The 22,207-nt window shown below is 46.5% G+C and overlaps 1 protein-coding gene and 1 long non-coding RNA gene across 2 annotated transcripts in view; both read left to right on the plus strand.

Annotated features, from left to right (window-relative positions):
* LOC116581439 overlaps positions 1–22,207 on the plus strand; it is a 152,982-nt gene that overhangs the window by 35,681 nt on the left and 95,094 nt on the right. The window lies entirely within an intron of this gene.
* LOC116581384 lies at positions 14,874–15,531 on the plus strand. Its single transcript, XR_004282041.1, has 3 exons — positions 14,874–14,963; positions 15,092–15,269; positions 15,368–15,531. It is a non-coding gene; the product is annotated as an uncharacterized LOC116581384 (long non-coding RNA).

A 22,207-nucleotide genomic window follows, 5' to 3' on the forward strand; every position in this document is an offset into this window, starting at 1 on the left:
GGTCGCCAGGGTCTTGCCAGGCTAGCTGTGGGAGTGGGAGGCATCTGGGAAGTGGAAGGATCCTGGGTCTCTCTCTCTCTCTCTCTCTCTTTTTTTTTTTAAAGATTTTATTTATTTATTTGACAGAGAGAGAGATCACAAGTAGGCAGAGAGGCAGGCAGAGAGAGAGGAGGAAGCAGGCTTCCTGCTGAGCAGAGAGCCCGATGCAGAGCTCGATCCCAGGACCCTGAGACCATGACCTGAGCCGAAGGCAGAGGCTTAACCCATTGAGCCATCCAGGCGCCCCAGGATCCTGGGTCTCTTATTCAGTGCTCTGGAATAGGCTCTAACTTGTGGACGTGTCATGAAGGAGTGGGAGAATGTATTACGAGGTAACATTCTGGTGTCATGTATGATCTAGAACAGGAATTGGCAAACTTTTTCTGTAAAGGGTCACGTAAATATTTTTGGCTCTGTGGGCCACATGGTCTCTGTTGCAACTACCCAGCTCTGTCCTTGACTGCGAAAGCAGCCATACACAGTGGGTAAATAAATGGGTGTGGGTATGTTCCAATAAATCTTTATTTATAAAAACAAGTGGCAGATGGGATTTTTGCCCTCAGGCCAGAGTTCGCAGATCTGTGGTTTAGAACTTCATTTTATAGTCAGACTCATCTACCCTGCTTCCTTGTGTGATGTTGGTAAATTATTTTACTTCTTGAGATTCAGTTTCCTCCTATCTAAGAAGGGGGTACCAAGAGGTCTGAAGGATTGTTGTATATAGTGAGTAATCAAGAAATGTGAGCTTTATTGTTGGTTTGTTGTTAGCATCATTATGACTATTGTTTCTTGTGAGGAACAGGAGAGTCTCAGGAAGGTCACCCCATAACAAGCACCATCCCTTCATCCTGGCTTAAAAAAAAAAAAATCAGGGACGCCTGGGTGGCTCAGTTCGTTAAGCATCTGTTGTGATCTCAGGGTCTTGGGATTGAGCCCTGCACTGGGCTCCTTGGTCACCAAGGAAGTCTGCCCCCACCACCCCCGCACTCAATCTCTCTCTAAAATAAATAAAATCTTGGAAAAAAAAAATCAGAACACTGATGCTACTTAACACTGCTGTCAGCCGGCATGAGTCTTTAACATTTCCAAGATGCTGTAACATCTGTTGGCAGGTCTTTGGATATACTTTACATCAAGTCTGAATTCCTGAAGGATCCGTGCTTATTTTTGTAACTTCAAATTGGAAGTTGAACTGGAGGTTTTCATGAAACTCAGACAGGTCAGGACTTTGCGGTTGTTTAGGAGAACAAGTCACTGTCCCCATAAATCACAGCTGGCCTCCCAGGGGTCCAGAGCACAGCCAGACCATCCTGCACTTTGGCTCAATTTCTTTCTCACTGGGCAGTCATTTGTTGCTGGACATTTAGGAAGGAACACACATTTTCCTTCGACTCCTCTCTGCTCTGCTGGAACATCCCCAAGTCCCCGCTCTGGGACTACTTCTGTGGCGATACCATTTTGTCACTGTCAGGAGCCCACATGCGGTCCCTGAAAAGCTCTTACTTGATGGCAGGGCCCCTGGCATGAAGACGTCCAAATTATTTGATTTGATTTTTTTCCGAGCCAGTAAATCAGTGTCTGGAATATATCTTGCAGCCTTCTCTCTGCATCCGCACTTCCCCACTGCCCTGATGTGTACCGTCGCCACCTCACTCTGTGGTGACTGGATGGCTTCCCGGTCTCTGTGCCCCTCCTGCCGGTCCTCATGCAGCCCCCCCACCCGTTTGTCCATGCGGTAGCTGCAGCGATACTGGAAAAATGCTGATTAGATTATATCGAGATTTCAGTGGCTTCCCACTTAGAATCTTAGAATAAAATCCAGACTTCTTACAGTGGTCTGTTAAGGCCCCACAGGATCTGGGCCCTGTTTATCTCTCACTTTGTCACAGGGGCTGACTTACTAAGTAGCAGCCACACATTTCTTCTGGTCACCCTCACATTTCTTTTCTTTTCTTTCTTTCTTTCTTTTTTTTTTTTTTTTAAGATTTTATTTATTTATTTGACAGAGACACAGCAAGAGAGGGAACACAAGTAGGGGAAGTGGGAGAGGGAGAAGCAGCCTTTCCACCGAGCAGGGAGCCAGATGCGGGGCTTGATCCCAGGACCTGGGCTCATGACCTGAGCCAAAGACCCAGGTGCCCCCATCCTGATATTTCCTAATAACACTAAAAGGCCCCCGGGCTCAGAATTTTGTATACAACTGTTCCCGTGTGACGATGCTCATATGCTTTCCCTCTGGCTGCTGTAACAAATGACCACAAACTTTGTGGCCTAAAATAACACGCATTTCGGTTCACCTGGGTGGGTCAGTCTGCTAAGCATCTGCCTTTGGCTTGGGTCATGCTCCCAGGGTCCTTGCTCAGCAGGGAAGCTACTTCTCTCTCTGCCCCTTCCCTTCCCCCTTTTTGTGCGCTCTCTTTCTCTCTCTCAACAAAAAACCAAAACCTTCCCTAAACAACAACAACAACAACAACAACAAACCCCACACATTTTTTTATCTAATAGTTCTGGAGGTCACAAGTCCCAGGTGGGTCTCAGTGGGCTGAAATCAAGTTGTATTCCTTCTGGAGGCTCTAGAGAGAGAATCCATGTCTTTGCCTTTTCCAGAAGTACGGGCTGCCTGGATCCCATGGCTCCTGGCCACATCACTCCGACCTCTGTTTCCCTTGCTCCCTTTTCCCTTATGAGGACTCTTGTGAAGAGAGTGGGCCCCGTGGACTAATCAGGATAACTGCCCTACTTCCCTATTCTGCACTCGGTCATGTCTGTAAAGTGCCTTCTGCCCTGGACGATAACAGGTTCATAGGCTCCGGGGATCAGGACGTGGACATCTTCGGTGGGGTCAGTATTCTTCCGGACATAGCTGACTCTCTAGTGTTGAATTTAATGGACCTCTTCAGGCCTTTCAGCCAGTCCCATCTATGTAGGTTTCCCCTGATCTTTCCTCTCATAACACCGTGTGACTTTATCTTATAGCAGATTCCTTGATAAATGTGCCCCATTATTAAACCTCTTTTGATTGTGTGTGCACAGACCTTAACAGCCTGCATCTCCTCCCCCTAAGGTCCTCGAGCCAGTCAGGTCCCTTTGTCTCTATCTCCCCGCCCGCAGGCTCGGTCCTGCCCTTGGCCTGGCCTGAGCTGAAATCCTGGAGAAGGAGCAGGTAGAGACGATCTCGGCTCACCCTCAGGACAGTCTTGCCAGTAGGTTTCCACGTCCAGTGTGATTGGAAGGCGAGGGGCACAGCCTCCTGGTTCCTTTTTAGTGGGGCACTGGGTCATGTCTGTGAAAATTGGAAAGTGGAGGGTTTTAGTGCTCTCTCTTCATAGACATGACTCTTGCCAGTTAGAGAATTACTGGCAGGACCTGTCCTCGTCTGAACTAGCAAATGGTCTGGCTGGAGTGCTTTCTTGCATTAAAATTGACGATGTTAATCACAGCTCATCGAGAAACTTCTCCAGAAGTAAGCTCTTGGTTTTAGGTTGGGCTCCCTAGAAGCAGCCTGTGATGACGATTTGTGTAACGTGATTTATAAGAGTTCACAGGGGGCCCTGGTAGAGAAGTGGGATGGGGACCGGACGAGGCAAGAGGGTGGTATCATCAAGCCCAGTCCCATGGGTGGCCAGCATGGCTCAGTCCTGCAGGGGAGCTCCAGGGGCAGTACAGGTCACGCCTCATAGTTGTCCCACAGAGACAAGAGAGCTGGTAAGGTTATACACCTGTACCTGTCAACTAGCTGGTTACAGGTTAAAGGAAATGGAAGTACCTAGCCACTTCAGGCTCTTGGCATACCCAGGCAAGGTGAGAGCAGCCCTCTGACAAGGAGATACAGGTGCTGGCTGAGTGAAGGCACATCTGGTGCTTCACACCTGTGCTTGTGTGCAGACAGTGATGAAGCGATCTGAGTGTGTGTGGGCAGAGCCCTGGAAGCCCAGCTATGTTCTTCTGCTCTTAATGTGGACCTGTCAGTTTATTCAGTATGTACTCTGTGCCAGGCTCTGGGGATGCAGGTGACAAAGGACCTAGGCCCAGCCCTCATGAAGTTTAAAATTGAGTAGGGGAGACAGGTTTTAAAAAGCCCACAACAATGAGGAATTACAGTTGTGTGTAGTGCTGTGGATGAGAAGGCCCGTGGCCACCAGAGTAGACCCTGGTGTAGTGGATGGGTGGGCGTGCAAGGCCAAGCTCTTGAACCAAGAGCTGAAGGTTGACTACAGCAGAACCGGGCAATAAAAGGGAGAAAGGAACGTTGTAAGCCAAGGGAGCATATGCAAGGGTCCTGAGGCAGGAATCAGCAGGAGGACGTAAAAGAAGGCTGGTGTGGCTGGAGTTCCAAGAGCAGGGGGGAGTGGTAAGAGACCAGCCTGCGGCTTGCTGAGGGATGATTTTTTTCCTGCTTGCCACCTAATCTTTCTGGCGCTGTCCCGTGTCTTTCAGACCCAGATCTGTGGGCCATTCTACAGTATGTTCCTTGGAAGCCAAGGGGAAATGGGGACACAGAGAGGATGTTAGGTGGGCAAGTCTGTTTGCAGCTGTTCATCTTTTCCCCACTGTAGCTTATAGCTGAAATTAATACATAAATTTACAGCCACAAGTCAGTTGTGATAAATAATCCCAGAAGTGTTCCGATTATTTACATTTTTATGGAATCTTGCCTGAGCAAACCCAGAGAGCTCACTAGGCACTTGAAGAATTATGTCTTGTTCAAAACCAATTTAATAGCAATGGAAAATAAAGCCATCTGTGGGAACTTGTGGAGTAGAGTAGTAATTCTCTGCCAGATGAGCAATATACAAAAAGCACCAAATGAACCCGAGCACACCACGCTCAAAGAAGAGTAACAACTGCGACTTAAATGAAGCGTCCGAGGACATCAGGCCTCCGCGTGTCTCTTGCTTACATGTCATTCAAATGAGCATTCTGGTCACGTTGCGATGTGAGCAGAGTCCTCACGATGGCTCCGTCCGCGGTGGTGCTGACTGGAGGCAGGCGGCACAACAGGGAAGAAAGTTCACTTGATGGAGGGGTTAGCAGCATGGGTTTGGGGCCAAAGAGCTGAGGTTCGCATCTGGGTTCTGTCACTTACTAGCTGTGTGACACTGGGCACCTCACTGTTTCTCACTGTCCTAGTGTGTAAAATCAGGTGATACGCGTGTGTTCTTCTCTCCAAACCCAGCTAACAGCAGTGGTTTCCCTCCTTCCTTCCTTTTCTTTTTCTTCCTTCCTTCCTTCCTTCATAGTTTATCACTTATTTTTAAAAGCTTTATTGAGGCACAATTTCCATGCATTAAAATTCACCCATTTTAAATGTACAGTTCAATGAATTTTTAGCAAATTTATATAATTGTGCAGTTACCTCCACAGTCCAGTTTTAGAATACTTCCATCACTCCCCAGGGTCCCCTCATTCCCATTTATGGTTGATGCCTACTCCCAGTGCCAGCTGCAGGTGGCCACCAATGTGTTTCTGTCTCTACAGTTTGTCTTTTCTAGAAATTTCCTGTACATCAAATCGAACAATAGGTAGCCTTCTGTGGCTGGCTTCTTTCATGTAGCCTAGTGTTTCTGAGATCTGTGTTGCTGCATGTATCCAGAGTTCCCTTTTATTGTCGGCACGGATACAAACCCCGTTCTACCCACTCACCAACTGATAGATACTCGGATTGTCCAGTTTGGGGCTGTTACGAATTGCTCTACACAGTTGCATACGTGTCGTTGTGTGGACACATATTTTCACTTTTCTTGAGTAGGTATTTAGGAGAGAAATTGCTGGGTTGTACACTAAGTGATTTTTAAAGAAATGACCAGCTCATTTCCAAAGTGGTTGTACCATTTTACATTCCCACGAGGATTGTAGCTGTTCTCTGTCCTAACCCTTGATTTACCCATCTTTTTTATTTAGTCCTTCTGAGTATCTTGTGGCATCTCATTGTGGTTTCATTTTGCATTGCTGTGATGGCTAATGGTGGGTTCCCCTTGTCACACACTTACTACTCATTCGTGTATCTTCTTTGGGAAAGTGTTCATTCAGACATTTTGTCCATTAAAAAACTGAGTTGTCTGTCTCCTTATTATGGAGTCTGTGGCTTCTCTTTTCATTTTATGTAGCAAAAGTTTGAAATTTGGTTGAAGTCCAATTTGTCAACATTTTCTTTGATGGATTGTACTTTTAATGTCAATACTAAGAAATGTTTGTGTAAACCAAGGTCATAAAAGTTTTCCTGTTCTGTTTTCTCCTAGAAGTTTTATCTCTTATACTTGGATCATGCTTCATGTCTGTTGATTTTTTGCATGTAGTGTGAGTTAAGGGTCTAGGTTCATTTTTGACATAAGGATATCCAATTGTGTTTGCACCAGTTGTTGGAAGAATACTCTTTCATCATTGAACTACCTTAGACCCTTGTTGAAAATCATTTATTTACATGTGAGTCAAATTCTAGACTCTCTTACTTTGCCTTTGAGGAATAACCTTCCTCCCACTTACTGCAGGCTCGTGGAACAGTAACCGGAGACCCTATCCTCTCCTAGACTTGGAGTGGGCGCAGGAGCCAAGCTGGGATGCTCTGATGCTTTCTTCCTAGGATTCGAATCCTGAGCAGTGAGACAAGGTGACAGATGATGGAAGAAGTTTTTTTTTTTTAAGATTTATTTATTTATTTATTTATTTATTTGACACAGAGAGAGAGAGAGAGATAGATCACAAGTAGGCAGAGAGGCAGACAGAGAGAGAGGGGGAAGCAGGTTCCCTGCTGAGCAGAGAGCCCGATGCGGGACTCGATCCCAGAACCCTGAGATCATGACCTGAGCTGAAGGCAGAGGCTTAACCCACTAAGCCACCCAGGCGCCCCTGGAATAAGTTTTTATTTAATTACAGAGGCATTCTCCTAACCAGACTCATTCTGCAAGATGGTGGTGGTGGTGCTGGTGGAGAGGTACTAGGTCAGGTAGCAGTGGTGTAAGACGGCAGAACCACGTGCAAGGTTTGGCAGTGGCACAGAGAAGGAAGTATCCAACTCTGCCCCGGGAAGTGCCATGAAAACCTCAGAAGAAATACCGAGGCTGGGTCTTGGCGGGATGCCTAGGAACTCATCAGGGAAGTGGGATGGGTGAAGGCAAGAGAGGAAGAGGACATGCGAGGTGGAAATGGTATGTACAAAGCCTTGGCATGTGTAGGGAAGTGTGAAATTCATTTTGGTTGAACTGAGGGCGGGACTGGAGTGGGTGAAAGAAGATGATCTTGGAGAGGTATTTTGGAAGACCCTGTAGATCAGGGCAGGGAGTCGCTGAAGGAGAATATGTCCTGGGGGGAGGCTGTCAGACAGGCATTTGAAAAGCAGCTGGGATGATCCCACAAGGTGGGGTCTTCTTCAACAGTGTATTAGCGCGCCAGGCTGCCCTAACAAAATCATACCCACCGGGTGGCTAAAGGACAGACATGGACCCCTCACAGTTCTGGAGGCTGGAAGGCCAAGATCAGGGTGCTGGCAGGTTTGGTTTCTCCAGAGCTCTGTCTGGAGAGGTCTGTCTCCTTGGGTTGCAGATGGTTGCTGTGTCATCACGTGGCCTTTTCTCTGTGTGTGTGCATCCCATGTGTCTCCTCCTTATAAGGACACCAGTCATATTGGATTAGAGCCCCACCCTTATGACTTCATTTAATCTCAGTTACATATTGAGTGTGAAGGCTTCAACATAGGAATTTTGGGGACACACAATTCAGTCCATGTAACTAGCATTTTATGAAATACGTATTATCTCCTGGGCCCTGTGCTAGGTAGTTTCCATACAGTCTTTCATTTTGTCCCCATACCAGCTCTGTAACCTTGGACAACTAGGTTAATGTCTCTGTGCCTCAGTTTCCTCACCTGCAAAACAGGGATAATAATAGTATCTGCTTTATGATGTTGTTACGAGTATTAAATGAATCAGTATATGTAAAGCATTTAGAACAATGTCTGGTACAGGGTGTTTGTTAAATATGTACATAAGTCCTTTCTAGGATGAAGGCAGAATTCCTATCTTTATTTAACAGATGAGAAAACTGAGACCTTGAAGGAGGAAACACCTTGCCCAAGGCCAGCTGGCAGAAACACTTGAATTCAGTGCTGTCATAACCACAGCATATCTCAGATCTCTGAAATGGGCTCAGGGGGTCCCTGACTTGTGGCAGTTTCTTCCATGTTTCTCAAAGGAAGAGAGCCTTATCGGTTTCATGTTTGGGGTTCAGGGCCCGTCACAAAGCAGTCACTGGCTGCTAGACTGGCACCAGGCCTGGTACTCCGATCTGTCCCAGCTCAAGTGATCGGTGGGAGCGTTTCTAGGTGCCAAAGCAGGAACAGCGCACAGAGGTATCTGTAGTTTGTGCCTTTTGGAAAAAGGGCAGAAATTCTAGTGGGCTGAAGCAGAGGGGGTCTGGTGAGGATGAGGAGAGAGGGGGTGTCCTGAGCCAGAGTTTGGTGAGATTCGTACATCTGCCTGCCCTTTGACTGTAAGCCACAGGGACACACTGGAAATAGTTAAGCAGGATCACTTCTTCAGTATCAACTCACAAACATGGATACTGGCCAATTTAGTCAATAAAACAAAACAATTAAAATGGAAACAAAGGTCAAATAACCATATGTTTAGAAAGAGCTGCTTCAAAGATCTAGGTAAAAGGAACAAACAAAACTCTTCAAGGCACTTCTACCATTTTTCCTTCTCTGGGGGATCCCCTCCAGACTGGGTCCGGGGAGAGGGAATCTGATTGGTCTAGTCTGCTCACATGACCAGCATCTAGGCGGGGAGAGTCTTTTGATTGACAGTCCTACCATTGTGTCTCCCACGGGAGGGGAGGATCCCTCAGTAAAAGTAGGGGCTGTTACCTGGAGTTGGGGGTGGGGTTGTTAAGAACATAGGAGAAGAGGGAAGTAGATGTCTACTAACCAAGGAAGCAGACGGAGAATCAAACCAGAAAAGGATGCTTTTGTTAATTACTCACAGCTAACTCCACGGTTCCATGTGTGGTGCAGCTGAAAAACCTGTTCCGAGCCTAATTTTAGGGATAGATACAGGTCTTTTTCATAGTTACAGTCTAATGGTAGGCAACTAGATACATTTCTGCCCACATAGAAACAGTATTTTTTTTTTTAAGATTTTGTTTATTTATGTAACAGACAGAGATCACAAGTAGGCAGAGAGGCAGGCAGAGAGAGAGAGGAGGAAGCAGGCTCCCTGCTGAGCAGAGATCGGGATTCGGGTCTAGATCCCAGGACCCTGGGATCATGACCCAAGCTGAAGGCAGAGGCTTTAATCCACTGAGCCACCCAGGCACCCCAAAAACAGTATGTTTTATGAAGAAATTTATTTACTAATTTTTTTTGAGTAGGTAATACTCTAGCATAGTCCTATGGTGCAAAAATCAGAATGATATAAAAGGTACATGTGAAAGTCTCATTCCCACTCTCAGGCCTACAGAAGAGCACTTACTAGTTTCCTGGGTGCCCTTCTGGTGTTTTTCTGGACATCTGGGTGACTCAGTTGGTTGGGCATCTGCCTTCCGCTCTGGTAGTGATCCCAGAGTCCTGGGATAGAGCCCCTGCTCGGTGGGGGGCCTGCGTCTCCCTCTCCTTCTGTCTGCCATTCCTCCTGTTGTGCACTTTCTCTCTCAAATAAATAAAATCTTAATAAAAAATAAAATTCTGCTTTGAGTACACATGAAAATGTATAGGAAGGACTTGCTCTGGGTTTCCTTTATGGAAGGTGTTGGGGTCTCCGAGGAGGCCCGGGGAACCTGGACGTCTGTTTTATCCGCCCAGCTCCAGCTCTGGGAGTCTCGCAGGACCCTTTCTGCAGGTCTTTTGTGGGGTTCTGAGCTCCCCAGAGTGCTCAGTGCTCTACTTCATTTCCCTGGGGGGGGTCCAAGGCTTCCAGGCCTGGGAACGAACATCCCAATTCAGTGGACTACTCCAGCTTTTTGGGACTGGGGAATCCAGGAGTTCAGGCTAGTTTTCAGATTCCTCCAGGTTTCCTAGAGTAGGGGTCCAGAAACTACAGCAAGGAGAATTGGCCACTTCTTTTCTAAATAAAGTTTTATTGGAACACAGCCACACCTGTTTGTTTACCTGTTGTCCTGGCTGCTATTCCTTTACAGCAGCGGAGCAGGTAACAGAGACTTTCAAAGCCGGACATGTTTTCTGTCTGTCTTTTCACAGAAGAACTTTGCCAGCCCTGCTCTAGGGACTCCTCAGGGTTAGAGAATCTTTGATGGCCTGAGGCGGTCGTTAGTTCAGAGAAGGGGCAGCTCAGGCACGAAGTCGGAGAGTCATCCTCATCCCCTCCTTTGCCTCGGCTGACCCCCCCCAACAGTCACTTCGCCAGTGCTTGTTGAGTTTTCCTCCCAAACATCCTGGACTTTGTCCGTGTCGTTCCCTCTCTGGCAGCTTCGTGGCTTCATCGCCCTCCCAGACCACCACTGTCTCCCGCCTACCTTCTGCTTCCATCCACTCTTCACAGACAAGCCTCAGTGGTCTTTGCAAAATGTGTATCTGATCAGGTCACCTTCCTGCTTAAAATCCTTTGGTGGCCTCCTGTTTTTCTTAGAATAGGGGCTCAACTCCACAGTCTGGCCTCTGCGTGCCTGCCCAGAGCCCTCTCAGGCCATGCTCCCCGCTTCTGTCTGCACTCCGGCCACACAGTGGGTGCTGGGCTCCCTCCAAACCAGGGCTTTTGCGCATACTACTTCCCAGGCCCGAATGTCCCCCACCTTCCCTGCTTTTCCAGTGGACTCCTTCCTGTCCTCAGGTGTTACCTTGACCATAGCTTCCTCAGAGAACGAACTCTCGACCTCTCTCACCAGGTAAATCCCCTTTTTATAGGCTTCTGTCCCCAACCCCAGCATCTTGTCTCAGCTGCAGTTCTGCATTTATTTGTGATGGTTTTCTCTTTGTCTGCCTTTTCCGTGAGTGTGGGAACCCATATCTGGTTTTGTTGACTGTGGTGTCCTCGGTGCCTAGCACTGTACCGAGCCCATAGTAGACCATCAGCAGATACGTATCTACCAAACAGCAGATGACTCATACTCCATCCGAGCCCCTGCTGGGTGATGGGAGAGAATCTGCTGTGCAGCTTGTTGGGGTTTTAGGTGCCAGCGTCTCAACTTATCCCCCGAGAACCACATTTCACAGAGTGAGTTGGCAGAGCCAACCTTAGGCTGGTGTTGATTGAATGCCACTTTGAGACAGCGGCTGCTGAATTCCTGCCAGGTGGTGTCTTCAGGCCCAGACAACATGCTTTTCTCCAGACTGTGTCCCCGGGATCAGTCGTACCGGGAGGGTTGCTTGTCACATTCGCTTCCAGCTTCTCGATGCCTGGTCCCCAAGAGCCCAGCCAGTGAAGATGCTAATGAGGGAAGACAGACAGGTGTCTTTGCACCCCCTGCCCCCATCTGTTAAGTATTCCAAGGGATCCAGACACAGAATTTTATTTGTTTTTCTGGACCTAAGCTGCCCCTTGACATAGCCAGTGATTGCTTTTTTTAAAACCATGAAGGGGAGCTAGGTCCTTTCATCCACTGATAAGGTGCTAGGTGACAGAGAGATCAGCATCCCCACACATAAATCTGCAACTAATCCTTGGGAATCAATATTTTTCATTAAGAACCTGTGAGAGTTGGGCCATTATGGGGAAAATCTGTTTAGGTTGACACCTTGATGAAGTTATTCAGTTCAGGGGCTTAAGTCATTGAAAGGTAATAAAGAGCACAGAGCAATCTCGGGGCTGGTTAGGGGAGAAAACGATGGGAGTATTGAGTTTCAGTTCAGTGAAAAATGACCTCTTGATTTATTGGGGAGTGACGGGGTGCTGGCCTCTTGGGCAGGCCGGGCCAGACAGGCAGCATGGCAGCTTCTCACTCACCGCCTCGTACCCACCTGCTGTAGCTGTCTGCCAGTAAGAGGCGGGAAGTGTGTTAGAGGTCTTGGGATATTTTCAACATTTTCCAAGTCCCGACCCTCATAATAATCTTTCGCATGTTGGACTCCTTCCTGTAGGTCATGTGAGGTGGGGCATCAGAGTGTACTAAAGAGTTTTAACAGTGAGATGGAATTTGCATTTGTCCAACTTGCCTTTATAACGCGCTGTACCTGGAAGGACCCAGCACATCACCACAAAGAACCAGGCTTTTTGGAGCCAGTCACGGGTGTAGTCAGAATCCAGAGGAGGGCGTCCCAAATGTGGGGCCCCTTTGTCCATAGAGAATCACCTTTGAAAAGTCTCTTGGACGTACATGTTCTTAGTTTCTTGTCCTCTTTCATCTTTTTTTCTTTCCTTCTTTTCTTCCTCGTCCCTCTCTCCCTTCCCTCTGCTCTGTGCATTCACAAATGATGTTAAGTTCCCCGTGTTGTATGAAAACTGTCCTTGGCCATTTTCTTGTAAACTCAAAAAGACCCGCCAGCATCAGAGTGTTTTTGGTTGGATGAAATACGGTATTCTGATTTAATGCAGTTGAAAGATGTCCTCTCTGGGGGTGAGGGTAAGGAGGTAATAAAGAGATGAGGGGGACAGAGCACCTCATTCCACTGGAAAGGCAGGCGGGCAGCTGGGTGGGGTATGTACAGGGAGGGTGCAGTGGAGGTACGGAGTCCGGCGAGGGACAGCTAAGGCGGCCGCAGCAGGGAAAGTAAGAAGGTAGATTCGCAGACTGGTTAAGTCAGACCCATAGGAGCTGCTGACGGTTCGGATTTGGGAGGCGAGGAAGCGAGCTGGCCGATGCCGCAGCGGGGCTGGAGCTCAGCGGAGAACGCGGGGCTGTGAGTTCTCGGTGATGAAGAGGCAGTGGCAGTCCAAGAGCTGGACAGGATCATCGAGAGAAAGGATGCAAGGAAGGAGAAGATAAAAGAGTTAAGAACTGAGGGACAGGTCAGGGGGCCTGAGGAGCACTCCGAGAGGGAGAAGGGAAACCTGAGGGGGTGGAACCGCAGAAGCCGAGGGTGAAGCAGGAGGGAGGGGACGATGGTGCCGCCCCCTCCGCAGAGAAGCCAAAGGCACAGGTCAGAATGCCCCTTCGACTTCGCAGCACAGCGTCCTCTCTGACCACACTTGGAACAGCGTCAGTGCCACGCTGGGAGCTAGAGAGCAGCGGACTGGGGAGTGCGTGGGCCTCAACTCCTGGGCTTCTTTCACACTGTTCCGTAGAGCGGTGCTCCCAGACACAGGGTCCTCTCCTGGCACCATGTGAATGGCACCCCCCCCCCCTCGCCAGGCCTGCGTGGAAGTGAAGCTTCTTAGCCTAGACCCGAGGCTTGGCTCTGGGAGGAGGGAAGGGCTGGTTAATGTAGAGGAGTACGCTTTCATTGTTTTAGTTTCGAGAAGATGGGAGCCACTGTTTTGGCACCGAGGAGGAAAACTAGAAGAGAGAGGCTCTCTCTCTTCAGAACAGAGGGCAGAAAATAAATGAAGGGGTGGGATTTAGAAAGAGATGTGGAAACTAGCCTTGTGTGGGAGTCAGGAGGACAGGAGGTAAGTGCCCCGCCGAGTCCTAGCTCTGAAACGGAGCTGGTTCCTCGGTGCAACCTGCTGCTTAGATTTTGTGAGAGTCGGCCTGGCCTGGGGCAACAGTCCCGGGCTTGGTGTTTTTCTAGACTGCCGTTGGGCTTGTGTACCTGAGCTGTCCGTCTGCACTCATTCCCTGATCTTAGAGTCTAACGCTTCATTCATTCATTTAGTGACGGGTCCATTCAGCAAACAGCACCTGCTATGTTCAGACACTGTAGTAAGCTCCAGTGGGTGCAAGACTGAATACAACCCAATTCTTGCCCCCACAGAGCTTAGAGTCCTGTGGCAGGAACAGACAAGCAAGCAGACAGAGTGCCATGTGATCGTGACTTTCGTCTTGATGAAGTGCTATTCCAACCTCCCCTGGGGTAAGAAAGAAGGGGTGTGGTGGTGGGGAGGCTTGTTTATATCCAGCTCTGTGTTGCTCTGCCACATGTTGGAGTTAGTTGTGTCTCCACCTGACTAGTCTATTGTGGACATTAGAATCTGTGCAGTTTTGGTCCTTGTATCCTCTGTGCCGTGCATAGAGCCTGGTATTGGGAAGATGTTGAACAGATACAAGTGCTTGGTGAATCCTTCCTGTGGGCTCTAAACCCTGATGGTTATATCTTTGCCTAGTGTATCTCAACCTTTTAAATTCTAGGTTCCCCTTTCATGATTCATCATCCTCCATCTCCCAAATTCTCACTTAAAAAGATTTAGTTTTGGTGTGCCTAGGTGGCACAGTGGGTTGGGTGTCCAACTTTTGGTTTCAGCTGGGGTTGTGATCTCTGTGTCATGGAGTGAGTTGGGATCCATGCTCAGTTGGGAGTCTGCTGGGGTTTCTCCCTCTCCCTCTACCCCTACCCCTTTAAATAAATCTTTTAAAAATATAATAAAGGGATACCTGGGTGGCTTAGTTGGTTGAGTGTTACCTTTGGCTCAGTCATGATCCCAGGGTCCTAGAATTGAGTTCCACATTGGGCTCCCTGCAGGGAGTCTGTTTCTTCTTTTCCCTCTGCCCCTCCCCCTGCTTGTGCTTGCTCTCTCTCTCTTAAAAAAAAAAAAAAATTAAAAAATGATTAGTCTCTTAAAACCATTTGTGCTTATTAATAGCCATTAATCCATTTAGTCATTTAAAAATTAGGCATTCTATAAAATAATAAATCGCAATATGAAATAGCAATAACGTTTAAAAAAACAACAACAGCCTTTACTTAACCAGTCTGTTGGGGCAGTTGTCGCCTGTCGTGTTATTGTAGCGGAGTGTCCACATTTCATTAGGGATTTGTTGTGGGTTCCCTTTCCTCCCCCTCCAGGTGGCAGCACGGAGTAGTGGTTACGCCCTTGGCTTTTGGAATCAGATTTCTGGGCCTACTTCTGGGTACTGCCACTTAACCAACCGTGTGACCTTGGGTGAGTTACTGTGCCTCAGTTTCCCCATGTATATAGGGAAATGTACTAACTACCCATCTCAGAGAGTTTTTCCAAGGACTTTCACAAAGCACCTAGGATAGATAGAATCCTCATGTGTCTTCCATCAGGTGATGTCTGTGCTTGGACAGTCTGGTGACTTCTGCATAGACCCCAGGCAGCCTCTGGTCATCCCAGACCCTCTGCAGGGAGGGAGGAGCGACAGCTTTCCGTGTTGCTCCCTATGGCTTCCAAAGGCGGCGGCATTTCTGAGCGAGCAGGAACGCTGGCCCGCTGCTCCCTGCTTCTGTATGTATTGATTAGCATCGCAGGGGTGGGGATGGGGGTACTGTTCTAGAAACACTCACTTTGATTCCTCAAATAAATCCCCCCCCGGGTCCTACTAGGAAACTAATTGGGAGTTGATTCTGATGAATAAATGTGCTGCTGCCGCCGGAGGAATTGACCGCGCCGGCAGATGGCTGGAGCATGAGAAACACTCTGTCGTGGCCTTCTAAGGGGCCCATCAATAATAGATCGGCTCCAGCCCTCGGAGAGGGAAGCATTTCTGCTGCAGGTATGAATTATGGATGCCGTTTAGGGTAATGCGGATCTATCTCAAAGGTTCCGCTCAGTTTATGTGCTAGTAAAAGCCGGCAATTTGCTTGTGTTCCAGCTATAATTTGCGCTACATTAAGGGACCCTCCTTTCCATAATGGATGTGCGGTTTGAGCGCAGGCGCAGTCGGGCCTCGAGGGCAAGGCCCAGCCCGCCGGACGTGGAGCGCTGCCAGGTGAGGCTTCTGCAGCCAATCGCGGGGCCTGGGAGCCCGAGAGCTGTGCTGCCGAGGCAGGCGGCGGCCTCAGGTCCTGCCCGAGGTCCTGGGGAAGAAGCTGCGCGCAAACCCGGAGCCCTTCTGCAGTCTCTGATCAAATGCACTGGCTATGTTTCCTGAGAGAAGCACAGAAGAAAACATGGCCTGACATGCTCGCCAGAAAGATAACAACACTTTTGCAAGAGAAGCCGTAGGCGAGATGGTTAGGAGCTTTTCTTGCAAAAGTGCTTTTGATGGCAGTGATATGTTGGTGTGTCCCTGCGCATCTCTTCCCAACTCTGAGGCCCATGACCTCACATTTGTGTCCTGAAGTTGGCCGTGGTGAAATCAGACGTTCCCCCAAGAGCCGTTTCTTAAACTTAAGAGCACACTACCGTTACCTCATGAGGTTGTTGGGAGGATTAAACAGTGAACATGTTTATAAGTTGCTTAGAACAGGGCCTGACACATAGTAAGCACCATAGGCAAACTTGCTATTATTTTTTCATAGGTTTCTGCACATTTTTCTGGCAAAGATTAGGTGGTCACTGTGACCGAGTGGAGCCCTCAGGGGAACCATGAGTCTTTCTTTATTCCCAGATCCCCACCGTCCAACAGCCTGAGGAAAAACCTGATTTTACTCTAGGGGCGAGACACAGGCTCTTTTTTTTTCCCCCCCTTTCTTTCTTTTTTCTTTTTTCTTTTTTTTTTTTAAAGATTTTATTTATTTATTTGACAGAGAGAAATCACAAGTAGATGGAGAGGCAGGCAGAGAGAGAGAGAGGGAAGCCGGCTCCCTGCTGAGCAGAGAGCCCGATGCGGGACTCGATCCCAGGACCCTGAGATCATGACCTGAGCCGAAGGCAGCGGCTTAACCCACTGAGCCACCCAGGCGCCCCTCTTTTTTCTTTTTTAAAAAAGATTTATTTATTAGAGAGAGAGTGGGGGAGAGCTTATTTATTTGAGAGAGAGAGTAGGGGAGGGGGGCAGTGGGAGAGGGAGAGCGAGAATCTCAGACATATTCCATGCTGAGTACAGAGCCAGATGCGGGGCTCGATCCCACCACCCTGAGATCATAACCCAAGCAGAAACCAAGAGTCTGAAGCTTAACCAACTGTGCCATCCAGGCACCTCCAAACTCAGGGTTTTGAGCAGAATTAGGTTTAGGTGTACATGTTCTCTTTGGCTTTTCAAAACACTTTCCTTCCGTGTTGGCAAAGATTCTAGTAGGTTGCCCTTGTTTTGGTGTGACATGGAATTCTGGCTCTGTGTCTATTAACTCAAGTGAGTTACTTCACCTCAGCAACTCTACTTAGAAAAGAGAGTAGTAATTGCTACCTCATGGTTTCGGGGCTATGAGAGCCAGTGGAGTCTTTGTAGTAGGATTGCCTGGGTTCAGATCCTACCTCTAGCACTTGCTGGCCCTGAGACCTTGGCAAAAAACCCTCCATTTATTTAAGTTTTGTTTTCTTATCTGCAAAACTGGGGCAGTAACACTTCTTAGTTGTTGTGGGATTAAATGAAATCGTTAACTTAAGGAGTTTGGTGCATTACCTGGATGTAAAGGTGTATAATAAAGACTGATGGTGACCATAGCTACTGCCTGGTTTTCAGAGATCTTTACCCTCAAGCAGTGCTGGGAGGTTGTCTCTGAAGAGCAGGCCCTATGGGTAGGAGCCTGGGAAGCCCCCGGCTGGGGGCTGGGGGCAGGTGTCACGGGTCCCTGGTAACCCTTCCCCCTCCTCCGTGAGGCAGAGAGGATGAGACTGCCGCACGCTCGGTGGGAAGCCGACCACAGATGTGACTTGGGGCTTTCCAGGACCCCAGAAAAGAAGGGGGACCTGGAAAGTGATGGAGCGAAGGGCCTAACCTGGGACATTAGCTTAAGGATAACCCTGTTTTCTTGGGGTAGGGTGGGTTTCAGCTGGATTGTATTTGATTTAGATAAATAAACAATACTACTTTGACCTTTCTGTTTTTTTTTTTTTTTTTAAGATTTTATTTATTTATTTGACAGACAGAGATCACAAGTAGGCAGAGAGGCAGGCAGAGAGAGAGAGGAGGAAGCAGGCTCCCTGCTGAGCAGAGAGCCCGACGCGGGACTCGATCCCAGCACCCCGAGATCACGACCTGAGCCGAAGGCAGCGGCCTAACCCACTGAGCCACCCGGGTGCCCCTGACCTTTCTGTTTGAGAGCAGTTTGTAGTTGTGACTGGTGTAAGGTGCTTGGCTCATAAAAGAGGCTCAGCAAACAGTTGTTCCCTCTCTTTTCCTGTTTGTATTTTATCACGTTTAATCTCAGCCCCTCAGCAGTTTACAGGTGGAGACCTAAGACTCTAGAGCCAGGCAGACCCTGTCATAAATCCTTGATCCGCCCCTTACTTGGCAGTGTGAACCTCGAGTAAGTTACTTCACCTCCCTGCACCTCAGTTACGCCATCTCTACAATGGGCATTAAAAATAGTAAGTGCTTGTGAAAATAAAGTGACTCTTAGCCCAGTGCCTCAAACATGACGAGTACTAACTACATAAGTGGTGGTGGTTATTACTGTGCTTCATGAGTCAAGTAGGGAAAATGAAATTGCATTAAACAAAGGGAGACCCTGGGGGCCCAGAGAAGCCAGAAGTCTTCCTTCCTCTGAGATCCGGAAGGACTCAGAAAACCAACACTTGGCTTTCTTGCAATCCAAGCGAGGAAGGAACATTTTGTTCCCAGTACCTCTCAGAGCCAGGATTCCACCAGCCCGAGTGTCCCATGTTCCCCAAAGCTTTCCAAAACTATAAATATAGATGGAACTTTCTGAGAAATTTGCTGGATCAGAGCTTTCGTCTAAGCAGACAACTTCAGTTGGCCTTGGCTGCCTTTCCTGATTGTCTTGTTCCATGAATCCGTTGTTTCAGTTCACTCTGTGGTTTCTGCTGGAATCTTCCAGAACCAATTTAAGCTTAAAGAGGAGAGGAGGATGGGACGCCACCCTGGCATAGCACAGTGGAAAGACTCAGTCTGATTTACTACAGTTGCCAGTGAACCTGGTAAGGCTGTTGTTTTTAAAATTTGAATGGTACATGTACTTATTTAGTTATTTTTAGAGCCGGTTTCTGATTATAAAAGCATTGTGGGGCAATTATGGAAAAATTTGGAAGTCGAAGATCCAATTTTTTTTTTTTTAAGGTAAGCAGTTTAATAAAGATCCAATTCCCAAAATCCCACTGGATTTTGAAAAGAATTAACACCTTATAGAATTTATAGTTTTTTTCAATTAATCAATAAATGAGTTAACCAGAAGAGTCTTTACTGAATGCCTTTTTTATGTGTGTGCTAAAGTTGGTGTTGGGAATATGGTGAGGTAAGAAAATGAAAAGCTCTGAAGGATTGTATAGTCCCGGAGGGAATCCAATCCAATGACAGTGTAATTAGTGATCAAAGATTTGGTCGTTAGGGTGGCAGGGGTTGGGACAGACAATAAATGCAATGTGAGCAGGGAGACAAACAAGCCCCAAGGCGATAGGAAAGCTTGTCCAAAAATCCAGTGGGGAAATGTCCTGTTTCTTAAGCTACAAGTGAAGGAAAGATGGCTCCCTTTCTCTCTCCTTCCACCCAGTACCATCCGTCCATCCGTCCGTCCATCCATCCATCTGCTCACCTATCCATTCATTTATCCGTCCATCCACTCACCTACCCCTCCATCCACTTGCAATTTTTTATTATACTTAGGGGCGCCTGGGTGGCTCAGTTGGTTAAGCATCTGCCTTCAGCTCAGGTCATGATTCCAGGGTCCTGGCTGGGATCAGAGCCCAACATCAGGGCTTCCTGCTCAGCGGGGAGTCTGCTTCTCCTTCTGTCCCTCCCCCTGTTCATGCTCTCTCACTTACTTTCCTCTTAAATAAATAAAACCTTAAAAAAGCTAGAAGAAAAATTTTGTCATACTTACACAGCCGTCTGAGGAGTAATTGATATACAATAGATTACACATATTTAATGTGTGTAGTTTGGTAAGTTTTGACGTATGGATACACCAGTGAAACCATCACCACGATCAAAATAATGAACATGTCCGTCACCCTCAAAAGTTTCCTGTGCACCCTCTGTAGGCCTTCCCACCCACCTTCCCAGACAGCTCCTGATCTCCCTTCTGTCCGTGTGCAGTGCATTTCCTACAGTTTTATCAAAATGAAATAATGTGCTTTGGGTTTTGGTCTGGTTTCTTTTACTTAGCATGATTGAGATTTTTCCATGTCGTAGCATGTATCAATATTGCATTCTTTCTTTTTTGTTGTTGTTTTTAAAGATTTTATTTATTTATTTGACAGAGATCACAGGCAGGCAGAGAGGCAGGCAGAGAGAGAGGAAGAAGCAGGCTCCCCACTGAGCAGAGAGCCTGATGCGGGGCTCGAACTCAGGACCCTGAGATCATGATCTGAGCCCAAGGCAGAGGCTTTAACCCACTGAGCTACCCAGGCGCCCCTGCATTCCTTCTTATTGCTGAGTAGTATTCCATTTTATGGACACAACAGTATACACAGTTTGTAATTCACTTCTTGATGAATATTTAAGTTTTTCTTTTTTTTTTAAGCTTTGGCCTATTAAAAAATAAAGCTCCTGTGAAGATGTATACATAATTTTTATGGACGTATCTTTTTATTTGTTCTTGGGTACATACCTAAGAGTAGAATAGCTGGTTCATATGGCAGGCACATTTTTACCTAAAAAGGTAAGAAACTGACAAACTGTTTTCAAAAGCACTATTTTACATTCCTACCAGCAGTTTGTGAGGCTTCTGTTTTGTCCACATCTTCACCAGCATTTGGTATGGTCAGTCTTTTAAATTTTAGCTATTCTAGTAGGAATACTACGGTATGTGACTTTAATTTACATTTCTCTAAAGACTGAAGATTGAGTCTTTTTCCGTATTCTAATTTACCACCGATACGTCTTCTTTGGTGATGTGTCCAAATACTTTGAGTAATTTTTTTTTTATCAGTTTGTTGACTTATTAATTGAGTTTTCAGAGTTCTTGATATATTGGGGACGTAAGTGTTTTATCAGCTGTTTGATTGATCAAATATATGATCCTCTCAGCCTGTAGCCTGTATTTCATTCTTTTACCAGTGTCTTTTGAAGGGCAGAAGTTTTTACATTTGATCAAGTCCAACTTAACCATTTGCCCTTTTATGGATTATGTTTTTGATGATGAATCTTAAAAAAACCCAGGTCAGGGTTACACGAAAATATTCTCCTTTGTTACAAGGTTTTAAAGTTTTAAGTCTTATATTTAAAGTTATGATACATTTTGAGTTAATTTTAATATATGATGTGAAGTATGGATAGAAGTTCATCTTCCTTTTTACATACTAGCACCTAATTTTTCCAGTACCATGTGTCAAGGCATTATCATTTCTCCATTGAATTGTCCATGTGCCTTTGTTACAAATCCGTTGACCATACACATGTGGGTCTATCTGTGGACTTTTATTGTTTCATTGATCTACTGATTTATCTTTCTGTCTTTATGCCATTGCCACACTGTCTTGATTACTAAAGCTTTATAAGTCTTTACTCTACTTCATTCTCCACCCCCCCCCCCCAAAGGTAATTTGGCTCTTCTGGGTCCTTTGCATTACCTTATACATTTTGTTTTATTTATTTTTTAAAAGATTTATTTATTTTAGAGAGAGGGTATGAGTGGGAGGGGCAGAGGGAGAGAATGAGAATCAGAAGCAAACTCTACACAGAGCCTGACATGGGGCTTAATCTCACAACCCTAAAATCATGACCGGAGCTGAAACCTAGAGTCAGACACCTAACTGACTCTGCCATCCAGGTGCCCCCCTAATATACATTCTAGAGCCAGTTTGTCAATTTCTAAAAAAAAAAAAAAAAAAAAAAAAAAGCCTGTTGGGGTTTTCCATTTGGATTGCACAGGTTCTATAGATCAAGTGGATCTATAGAACTATAGAACTATAAGACTATGTTGTCTTAACAATATTGAATCTTTATGAACATAGTGTATCCCTCCATTTCTTCAGGTTTTTCTAAAACTTCTCTTAGCAGTGTTTATAATTTTCAATGTATGAGCATTTCACAGATTTTGTCAGATTTATCTCTACATATGTCCTATTTTTATGTTATTGCAAATGTATCATTTTATTAATTTCAGTTCATGACTGTCTTGCTGTTATATAGACATCTAACTTAGTTTTGTGTATTGACATATCCTGCAAATTTGCTAAACTCACTTACTGGTTACAACTAGCTTTCTTGTTGATCACAGCAGATTTTTTTGCTTGATGATCATGCCATTGGCAAATAAAGACGCTTTTATGTCTTCCATTTCTGGGTGCCTTCCTTTTAAAAAAATTTTATTTTTATTTATTTGTTTGTTTATTTGATTGCACTGGTTAGAAACTTTAGTATACGTTGAATAAAAGTGGCA

This window comes from Mustela erminea, chromosome 20 (assembly GCF_009829155.1).
Source record: "Mustela erminea isolate mMusErm1 chromosome 20, mMusErm1.Pri, whole genome shotgun sequence".
Classification (NCBI taxonomy): Eukaryota; Metazoa; Chordata; class Mammalia; order Carnivora; family Mustelidae; genus Mustela; species Mustela erminea.